Source organism: Akebia trifoliata, chromosome 11 (assembly GCF_017979445.1).
Source record: "Akebia trifoliata isolate Shusen 1 chromosome 11, ASM1797944v1, whole genome shotgun sequence".
NCBI lineage: Eukaryota > Viridiplantae > Streptophyta > Magnoliopsida > Ranunculales > Lardizabalaceae > Akebia > Akebia trifoliata.
This window is the reverse complement of record NC_141385.1, coordinates 1,124,425-1,135,937: the sequence shown is the minus strand read 5'-3', so window position 1 is coordinate 1,135,937 and position 11,513 is coordinate 1,124,425. Positions and strand designations below refer to the sequence as shown.

At 33.4% G+C, this 11,513-nt stretch overlaps 2 long non-coding RNA genes across 3 annotated transcripts; both read right to left on the bottom strand.

The window, feature by feature from the left end:
* Positions 1-1,608: 1,608 nt before the first annotated feature.
* On the bottom strand, positions 1,609-3,687 carry LOC147390179 (uncharacterized). The gene is made up of 4 exons (XR_015170312.1): positions 3,296-3,687; positions 2,755-2,805; positions 2,449-2,579; positions 1,609-2,149 (listed from the first exon to the last, which is right to left on the bottom strand). It is a non-coding gene; the product is annotated as an uncharacterized LOC147390179 (long non-coding RNA).
* A 27-nt stretch (positions 3,688-3,714) lies between these two features.
* Positions 3,715-5,786, bottom strand: LOC147390178 (uncharacterized). Of its 2 annotated transcripts, none has more exons than XR_015170310.1 (3): positions 5,684-5,786; positions 4,043-4,125; positions 3,715-3,896 (listed from the first exon to the last, which is right to left on the bottom strand). It is a non-coding gene; the product is annotated as an uncharacterized LOC147390178 (long non-coding RNA). The 2 variants fall into 2 exon arrangements; XR_015170311.1 differs by having other exon boundaries at positions 4,043-4,087; positions 5,684-5,781.
* Positions 5,787-11,513: the final 5,727 nt, after the last annotated feature.

Here is an 11,513-nt window from a genome sequence, read left to right as displayed (position 1 = left end):
TTGGTGTTGCAGTGAGAGTGATGGCAAATGTCATGACCATTGCCAACATAATGAAGATCTTTAATGATTTCATGTGTGTGTGTGTGTGTGTGTGTGTGTGTGAAGAGAGAGAGAGAGAGAGAGAGAGGGTGTTGATTATAAGAGTGTTTATGGATGAAGAAGAAGTGAGGATGGTAGCGTTTATATAGAGTTAAGTGAGTTTGACAAAGAAGAACAGACTAAGGTTACACACGGTTTTAGTACTTAGTGGGATGGTCTATTTCAACGGCAACGAATTATTTGTTTTTAAGTAAACGGAAGTTAGGCTTACCAAAGTTGGAAATTTTCAAATTGGAAGAGATACTTGCATGAGAAGCACAACACTGCTAGACCTAGTAAACAAAAACGGAATTATTATTATTATTTTTTTAAGTTTATGTTTTTAAAAAATTATGCATAAATAAGTCTATAAATATGAATATTGAAACTACCTTTTTAAAAACTTTGGACTACCCATTAATATTTACAATGCCCTCCTATCCTGATCCGAAAGTAAGTTGGAATTTCTATTGCTAGAATATTATCATATTATGAAAAATATATTTAAATATCTTTTGTATCTACACAATAAATTTAGAGAGTTACTCTTGCCACACCAACTGTGTGGAATTCTTTAGTGATTTACATAGGAATTGGTGTGGCATTAGTAAAAGTTGGTTTGACAATAACAGTTCTCTAAATTTATTATAGGGAATCTAGGTAGGATTTGTGATACATTTGGGCATCTAACAACACCAAAAAAATCATATGTTGGGATATCTTTCAAGGTGGGAATACGTTGCAGATGTGACCTGTGAGTCCTAGTTGCCCATGTAATAGGATAGATATAAGGAATAGGAGGTGTGACGTAGCTGAGTTGATAGAATCTCGATGGAAGAGAGTTGATCCCAAGACTTACGTCCTAACACTGTTGAATCCACTTTCACCTCCACTAACACCCCTCGTTTGCCTAGCAAGAAAAAAACATAGATAAGGAATAAATTGAACTTTTGAGTTACATCCATATCACTTAGCCTAGTGATAAGACCTTGGGAGGTTGTTCTCAAGGTCTGAGGTTCAAATCCCTTGAACCCCTTCTTATATTAAAGAACAAAAAATAACTTGCTCGGCAAAAAAAAAAAAAAGAGTTACATCCATAGAAAATTACTTAGGACATATATATTTTTCAGAAGAATTTAGTTCTATGATTGAAAAAAACTAGTTATTAATACTTTTGAAAAGGATTTATCAACAGTATGTGGTAGTTTTGTCAATACATATAATACTTTCAATAATTTTAAAAACTTCGATAATTCTTTGAGAAATTTCCCATGATTATATCTATTTAATTAATTAACTCAAAGCATTGCTTTGTATGTTAATATCCAATGTTTAGAAATAATCAAGTAGAAAGACTTTATGTTTGTAGAGCCAATGAGAGCTGGGCCAAACATTGATCTGATTAATTAGTATGCTTTAAACAATGGCCATTATAAAACATTTTTGTGGGTGGAGATTGAATATGACCATCTAGTGCTGGAATCCACTATTCCAACTACAAAATTAAATAGTAAATGGGTTGGACCCCCACTATGTGAAAAAGGCCCATATTTGACGGTCTTAGCCTGTCAAATTTTGAGAAATTTGACGGACCCTCCCGTCAAATATTCTCTTGTAGAATTTTTTTTTGACGGCCCTGGACTATCAAATTATTGGAGAATGGACTTCAAAAAAACAAAAAAAAATCCATAGAGTATGACCGTCAAATTTGGAGGTTTAACAAACAATAGCACGGTCCTCTAATTCACCAATCACAATGAACGAAATAATATATAAAAAAAATCAGAAAAAGAAAAAACAAAAGAAAAATTATGAAACAAGCTCCAAATTAAATTAAATAACCCAAAATTAATATACATGTAAACCTCTTTGTTAAGATCGAAAATTCTTTCGAAGCTACAAATAACTGACAATAATTAAACTAAATAAGACCAAATAATGTTGAAATTACTGGATCGGCAACATCTTTGGTGGAGGTCGGTGTTGTTATCGTTGTAAATTGGGGAATGAACTCTTGTGCTTCACGTGCCGCTTTTTCCTTGGCCTTTTTCTCCCTTTCCAACACATCCTCCTGCATGCAGCATTTCATTAATCATTTTCCCTATATTACATCCATCGATAAGTAAAAACCATTCAAAGGGGAAGAACTACAACTACATACTAAAAGAAAAAAAAAAGAAAAGAACGAGAACGGGAAGCATGATAGGCAACCGGGTTAATTAGATTACTATTACATCGGTGGGGAGGGGGTACATAGAAAGTGAAGTTCTCGAACACACTGGTAGATTCAAAATCACCTAAAGTTGATACGTTTAAGCTGATTTTAGATAAACACAGATTTTGTACTATTTTAATAGCCAACTTGCATACCTTCCCTTCGGGTTTGTTCCTTTACGGAACCAGAGGAGAATGGTATCTTCTGCAAGCACATCCTAGTCGTAGAGAGATCTCACAATTTCTGGGAATAACTTCATTAGTTTGGCATCCTCGTAACATTGGATCTGAACTTTGTACAGATCAATAAGATATGCAAAATAGTTGTTGAGATAAATAAAGAGAAAATATACCTGTACAATCAATGACTATTGTAATTAAATCTAAAATCTATATCATCAATGACTTAGTTTTTTTAGGTTGTGAAAATAAACATGATTTTATTCAGGTTGGAGACTTTACCTGTAATGAGTTCAGAATCCAGTATTTGGTAGAACAAGTAGCACTGTAAGTCTGCACAATCAATCAGAATTAATATTATTAAAAATAAAAACCTGAGATGTTGGTCAGAAACATTAGATCCAAGATTCACACTTATTTTAAAAAACATTGGTTTCCTTTTTATTGAAAGATGTGACCTCACACTTATTTTAAAAAATTCTGTACCTTTTCTTTCAGGTGGGGGAGTTAGGTCCTGGGGTAAGTCCCCAAGGAAGAAAGTCAAATAAGTAAAACTGGAATTGTGCCTTCAAGAAATCTTGGTGATATATAATTCATAAACATAACATTCATATTTTCATGTGTAGAAGAACCATAACTGTTGGTACACAATAGTCGTGCATCTACTACAAAGATAGGAACTTGGAAACTCATTTAAGAATGATGAAAATCAAGGATAGATAATATCAACAAGTAAACAAGGCATGGAGGGGGTTAAACAGATAACATATTATTTAAAGATGAGCAACACATGGTAAGCACTAAGTTGCAGAGCACAACAAACCTGGATGATCCCAACCTTGGTGATGAGCCTAATTTGAATTTCCCAATGTCTACAAGCATTTATAAATAAAATAGATTAGTTGACCAGCAAACAAGTAACGAAAATAACTATTTCCATATCACATTGTAAGGCGATGGAAACTGTCACTGAATGATGTTTGATCTAAATAATGCTGAAGTTCAGAATGTCAAATTGTTTTCTAATTTACAATAATAAACAAAAAAATCATAACTTTATTGATGATAAACCATTAAGGCTAGGAAGGAATGTAGCCATTAAGGCTATTACCACTCAAGTTGAGATAAACCAAACTCGTGAGGTTTTGAAAGCCATTTGTTGGAATTCCATCAAACATTCTGTTCCCAGATATATCCAGATTGATCAAGCTTGTTATCTGGCAGCAGACAGATATATTGGCAGCAGACAGATATAAGAGATCATAACGACACTTATGAACAAGAAAAGAGTAAAAGGACGTAGCCATCTCAGCTGTGGAAACAAAATGGTTAAGGAATAACGTACCCAACTAAGAGCCATTATAAGAAGAACTGAGTGCATTGCAGGGGGCAAGTGTCTCATGAGTACAGAATGCAAGGAAGACCTGCATAACGTACTCATCATAAGCCTTACATTTTGCCACCCTTTTCTAATTAGGTGATTTAACTAATTATCCTGTAAATGGACAACGGTTACTAGAATGAACAACAAACTATTAAACAGTGATAGATGATATCAAGTGGAATATACCTGCAACGAGGCTGGAAACCAGATCCTTTCCAGCCCTTGCTGTATCTATGGTGTTGTGACCAATAGAGACACATGATGCAAATCTGACCAAGCGAAATGTTTTGATTAGACAAAAAAATATAGAAAAAGATAATTTTGCTTAATGTCGAAGTACTTGATGTACAAGAAAAAATTATCTTTAAAGTTTATACAAAGGATTACGTATGGATTGAGTCCTATTAGTTAATTATAAGTAATAAGCCACATTTGAGCAAGAACTAGACTTCATAGTGCAAATGACATTGGAGTTAACATTTATAGAGAGAAAGCACCTTTCCCCTATAACAGTGCAAACTGTATTTTAAGACTTCCATGGGGTGAGTATGAATTTTAGACAAAAAATGGGTATAGTCCATGCAAATGATTCCAAATCACAGTTGACGCTCATTAAAAAATAACATCAGCCATGTTTCATGTTCCATCCTAATGGGCCCTGAATAAAGCTTGCTAGAATCCAAAGAGGACCACATAACTAGAGAACTATAAGCTCAAACATGAAAGACCTCCAGTTATGTTTTTGGAAACAAACTCCACTAGGGGAAAATACAGATTCACACCAATTGGAAGAAGAAATGGCATACATATAATGTTTGAGCATATACATTTACCCCAATTGGGAACTCTTTGATCCTGTTAGGAAAATTTCCCTCAAAGCTTGCAACAACTTTCCAACCACTATCTTGGAAAGAACAACTTATCCAAGTAATGCTAAAGGGCTCACAATCTTATGGTAGAAGAATGTCTACCATTAATAAATAAATTAAACAAATTAAATCTGTTTAGCAATACCATGCATGTTTATATACTACATACAAAGACTCACTAAGCAAGTGATAATCCTAACAAGATAATACCATACAAAATAGTCATCAAGTACGAGAAATTGCATTCATGACATACTCGAATAACATGAAGACAATGTAAGAAAATGGATATCAAAATTTTCTAGCCTTATCCTGAAAATTTTGGATCGGCTGTTCTTGTCCTTAGATATCAAGATTATTTACAATGATGTTAATAGCTTTTTGAGAAGGCATGCCCCACACTATCATTTAAATTGTACGAAGAGAAATCATGAACTCTTTCAATGAGTGAGTCCATATAAGAGAACCCTGCTCTTTCTTTTTTTGGTAAACAAACAAAAATCTTATAAATGAAGAAATTATACAAGTAAAAAAGGATCTAACTCCTTAAAATTACAAAACAAGAATAGCTGAAATCGTTTCAAAATCTCCCACAAACAATAAAACTATTTATTGACTATAAAGAAACCTTAATATTAGTGAAATGTCTTCTAAGAAATAAGTTTGCGTTAGGTTGCGCAATTTTAGCTTCAATGGCTTCTATTCTGCTAGGTTATGGTGAGTCTTCTAGCTATTTGATCTTCAAAGAAGTGAAATGTACAATGTCTTTGCTTTTACGACTATAGATCTGTTTATATCTAATGGCACTTAAAACATCAATTCTGCATCTTTACTTCTTGTTTCACAGAATCCTCATAGAATCCACCATTAAAACATCAAAATAATACAAAATGAATCACAAATCATCATCGAATTTACAGTCGATTCTCTTCAAATCAAGATTTACGGTCAATCATACCTTGAAGAGTGAGAACACCTTAGCAGAAACTCAGCTTCCAATCTAAGATGACGGATTGTGACAGAGATCGAAACCTTAGAGAGTTCAATCCGATTGCGTGAAATCCTAGAGACTTCAAATCCGATTGCGATTGTGTCAGAGAGATATGGAAGTGAGAGAGATCTATCGAGGGAGCAGATCGAAAGAGAGATCGATCAAATAGAGTGGGAGATGAGATCTATTGAGGGAGACAGATTTATCGAGGGAGAGAGTGTGAGAGAGAGAGATGGAGAGGTCGATCGATCAAGAAAATGACTGTGAGAAAGAGATGAAGAGGCCAATCAATCGATCGATCGATGAGAGTGAGAGTGAGAGTGAGAGTGAGACAGAAAGAAAGAGAGTGAGATGAGATCGTGAGAAAGGGAGTGAGAGTGAGTGAAATCGTGTGAGAGATGGGAAACGTGGTCCCAAGGCCGCGGAATTTTTGGATTAAAAATTGACGGGCCAGACCCATCAAATTTTTTTGCTTAGAAGTGGGGATTTTCACGTAGTGCCCGGTCTATGAGGGATAGATCCAAACCTAGATTATCCACACAAAAAAGTCATATCTGACTGACATTGTAGTGAGTCTGGAACAAGTCCAACCTGCCATTATGTGATCTCCAAACTCAGGGATGATCCATGGAAAACTTGTAGTGGTGAAAGCCATTGGAAAATCAAATTTAATGTGATCTAAGCCACTAAAAAAAGGAAAAAAGATCCAACTTTACCTAAAATCCAAACAACAAAGTTTTCAAAGGGAGAATTTACTTTTTCATTACATACAATACCCAAATTAGTAAACAAATTGGTTGGTTTCTTTTATTGGAGAAAATATTTTCCAATTTTTATTTTATTTTTTTATATAATTACCACTTTTTTTTTACTATTATAATGATAGAAGACAAAATAGCTGATGTTTACACTAAAATTTTGAAGACCAAAAATGCCCCAACTTTTACATTTAATTAACTAAAAGAAACAGAGAATTGATTGTATACAAGCACTCACATCCACCCCATTGCATTGCCTGATCTGAACTTGCATGTTTTGGGACTTGTACATGTATTATAACATGACGTGAGGGCTTCCCCATGGAAGAAAAGGGTGGATACCCTTGAAGCCCTAAGCCATTTTCAAACATAGTCACCAAGTCGGGATTTGGAAATAAGTCGGCAAGGAAAAAAATCAGGAAAAATTCTAGAGAAAATCGGTAAGAAATTGAAATAGTGTTAAGACAATGTAATATTTTCTATTAAGTGATGTTATCATTTATATGAAATTGAATCACTCTTTTTTCTTTGTAATTTTGAACGGCAAGTTTTTTTTTTTTTTTTCAACTAAAAACTATTTGATTACTTCATGGCAGAAACTTTTCTATTGTTTGGCTTTGAAGGCAAACCAATCCATAAATGATTGAATGAGGTTACTCTACAAAAATCGGTTTTCTGAGTCATCTCAGATAAATCTCTGATTTCAAATGGAAACTTGACGAAGTTATATTTGTTATATTAATGTTCTTTTCTTGTTCGAATTCTAATTTTTTTTTATCTACTAATAATATAAATATATACTTTATTGACTTGCCCGTGTTGACTCAATTCACTAGAGATCTCAGTAAGGTTGAGTCAGGTATTCAAGTTTTATATTAACAAATTTTGAGTCTTTTTAGGAGTCTAATATCATCGATCTTTCTAAACCCTCTATCATATCTAACAAGTGAATGGTCACTAGCATCTAGTAAACGAAGAACGCATCTTTAATAAAATAACTAAGTTGAACCTTGAATGTAGGCTCCAACACAAGAGTATTTTTGCATAAAATGTATGTATTTAGCCCAACAAAAGGATAATATGTGTATGTTTCTTGCAATTTCCTTTGCTACTCCTCGAAGAGATGGTTATTAAATCTTGGTATTTTCATGTAAATTAACACCATGTGGACCATGCAACATTGCAAAAGGGATGTGTTTCCTACAATATTTGTATTAAAATTGCTGAATTGGTCAATACTTAAGAACTCTAGATTGTCATAATTCACAAACGATACCCCTAAATATGACAGTATTTTTGCAAGTCATCTTCTTCCAATTAATGTTCTCACTTGGTAATCTTATTGCCAACCTTGTAACCTATGGGGCAAACAATATAAAGGCTGGTTGGGGTTGGGGTTGGCGTTTGAGCTTGGCTCTTTCTATGGTTCCTGGTGTGTTAATTATCATTGGAGCTTGTATGTATGCCCTACACCATGAATTCCATCAAGCACTGATGATGTTGATGAAGAGTTGAATGATTTAGTAAAAAAATAGTCAAGTGTCAAAGGTGGAGGACGTATGAACTAGCAGGTTCCATGAGACAAAGTACAAACCCTATCATCAGTTGCCTAAAATGTATCCTTTGCACTCATTCATGGCTGGTGGCATTATGTTTATGTTATATATACAGTCCACTTCTATTTAGGAATCTTGGTTTTGGAAACAATGCCTCTCTGTTTTCCTCCATGTTATCGTAGGTTTAGCTAATGTTGTTGTAATTGTAGTCTCGATGTACCACCTTGAAAAGAAAGGGAAGAAGTGGACTCTCACATTCGGTGCAGCTCAAATGTTGACGATTCCGGTAATAGTCAACTTCTTCCATTTGCTTCTAAACCGTTTGGATATACTTAAAAACGTTTTTTTTTTTTTTCCTTTTGAAAGTTAAAAAGTAAGTTTGGATTAATTTTAGAAAACTACTTTCAAAAAGTGAAAATCCTAATTTTTAAAAACAAAAGGAAATTACTTTCTACTTTCTATCCAAACGAGCACTTAGTGTATTATGTTTAAACTGTCTGCCTTTTTAATTTGTGGATCTTGTGTTGTTGTATGCAGTTGTTAGCTGGAATTCTACTCAGGGTTAAGTTTGGGTCCAATGAATGGTGTGGAGACGATTGACAGTGTTTATGCCTTTGGTGTGGTGGTGTGCATTTGCGGCTATATAACTGGTTTTGCATGGTCATGGGGTCCAGTGGGTTGGTTGGTGCCTCGTGATATATGTCCTCCTGAAATCCACTCAACTGCACAGCTTATAAGTCTTTGTGATCATTAATTTGTTTTTGACTGCCTACTTATCCTATTATTCCCGTGGTTATTGTGTGGAGCAGTCTATTGTATCCTCTTTATATTTGCTGGCTCTATGGCTTTTGGGACGTTGTTCATCTGGAAATGTTTTCCCGAGACAGAGAGTATGCGATATGAAGATATGTTGCTTGCGTGGGTACAAAAATAACAGACTTATGGTATGAAAACAATTAAACCCATGGTTTTAAATATGTATTTGTGATTGGGATGGATGTTTGTATATTTTAATGTCCTTGTTTTTAGTTCTTATATAGTTATGAGGTATGTTACATGGTTCGAATTTGTGTTCGTGGATTATGGTTCACCACTCTAAAACGAACTGTATTCATAGGGGTAGCATAGATATTTTGTCTTTTAGGTTGGCTAGTTTGATTCACTAGTTCGATTTGTTGTGCATATCCCAAGGCAAATGATCTACAGTTTTGTGATGGGGATGTATGTCAGAGGAGGCATGAAAATATCATTATTCTAACTTTAATTTTGCAGGTGTTAGCTAGTATAGTTGGTGAAGTCATTGGGTTATGATACCATCGACCTGGGTTCAATTTCTGTCAACATTGCATTTATCCCAAAGCGCATCATGTTAGCACCAATAATTTAAGCAAGTGCCAGTTAACTTAAGTTGGTAAAGTATATGGGTGATGATACCATATACTTGGGTTGAATTCCCATCGTCAAAAACTGATTTTTTTTTTTTTTATATAAATGATTTCTCTTATAATTACCCAACCCCAAAACTAAACAAACTGTCTTTTGAAAATTTTCTTGGTGCAATCAAACAATGAAACATTTCGTACCAAATTCAATTTTTCGTTGTCATTTTTAAAAGATTTTCATGATATCCCTTTGAAAATGATTTCTTTGCAATCATGTAGACCCTTATAGTTTTCTACAAGCCTAATTTTGTGTGTTCTCTCTATGTACTCTTTTTGTCTTTTTTAGTAATTAGGGCTATCAATGGGTCGGATTGAGATTATTTCTAAAATTGGCACTTTATTAAGAAGAAATTTATTAGATCCCAACCTGATTTGGACTTGATTGGATCTGTCATTAAAACTATCCAATAAAATTCATATTTTTAAATCAATGCTAATGTAATCTAATTCGACATATAATAGTTGTTGTGAACGTCAATTTTGGTTTATCTTACCTCTACTAGTTCTTTTCGAGCTTGAGTGTGGACCTATTCATCCCTACAAAGCCTCTGATGCTTAAGTCAAGTGATAGCTCAACAAAGAGATGTATAGAGTGAATTTCTCGGTTGGAATTGTGTACCTTTGATGACTGGTCTCATGCATATTTATAAGTTGAATCGTGATATATTCTATCATTGATTTTCGTCCTTGATTTTAGTGTCAGCTCCATCCCTTTATCGTTGTTGTGTTCGATAAGGTATCTTCTCTTTCGGTTATGTATCATAATTCTTAGGGATTCTAATTTTGAATTTATATCTCTAGAATATTTGGACTTGAATCTTACTCTTTTTCATCATTTGACCTTTCATTATCCGACCCTCCTTACGATGCAGCATATCTTCGGATCATAGGGTAGAGTTTTGCCTCCACAATTGTCATTCCAATGGTTATATGTGTTATCTGTATTTTAACACTTACAATGGAATGGTTGAGGGAGTACTGTTTAATTTTCCAAAGTTTACAGTGTTCATCAATCATCACCATTGAACTTGGGCAGTTAAGGTTCAAAAAATTGTTATTAACTTTGCATAAGGTATCACGTTTTTATTTTTTATTTATTTTATTTTATTTTAAATTTTGTAAATGGTAATTTAGACATCCCCTCCTAGTTTTGGTGAATATTTAAGATATCACTTTATTTTCAGAATGATGATGATATGCATCCTTAACCTTGGTATTCTAATAGAAACTAAATAAATATAATTGATAGAAAGAGCATTTTTTTTTTATTATTATTAAATCTCCCTTGAGTTCTCACAACTTCAATGGAATCTTACTTCATCAAACTTATTACTTAACAAACTTTGAAGTGGAACTTACATTCTTTTAAAAGATTAAATACTTATAATACTCTCATTATTTAAATCACATACTTATTATACCCCCTCTCTCCTAAACATCAATTCTTTCTCTCAAAACTATCATTGAGCCTGTTGGCCATATTGGTAATCTAACGCTACAATCTTCTACATTTCATGATAAAGCTCATATTTTCATAAAAATTAACAATAAAAATAAAAAAAAACAAAACAAAACACATTTCGGTACGATTCATGATTTTGGAAGATAATAGATGTTAAGAGGACAATGTGTGTATATATATATATATCTTATTTAAAGAAACTAGAAGGTAGGCATGTGCAAATGCTCATCTAATTGAAGAGCTTATTTTTAATTTAAAGTAATTAAGGCTTTTAAACATTAAGTAGTAAAATGAATATTTTTGTAATTTTCAAAAACTAACAAACATGATTTTAGGGATTTGGGGTTGTAAATTTCTTTCTTTTTGACCCAAATGACCTTCAAAGGATCATTAGAAATGATGTTATAGGAATGAGATTCTTGAGAATGCAATCATTGGTTCTTTCTTTTTCAAAATTATAAGAATTCCATATGTGGACCTTTTTGACAAGATATTTAAATATGGTCACATATTTTAAAAATTTTTTTCCAGCATTTTCAATGCTCAAACAAATAATAACAAAGTTTTACGATGATTTTC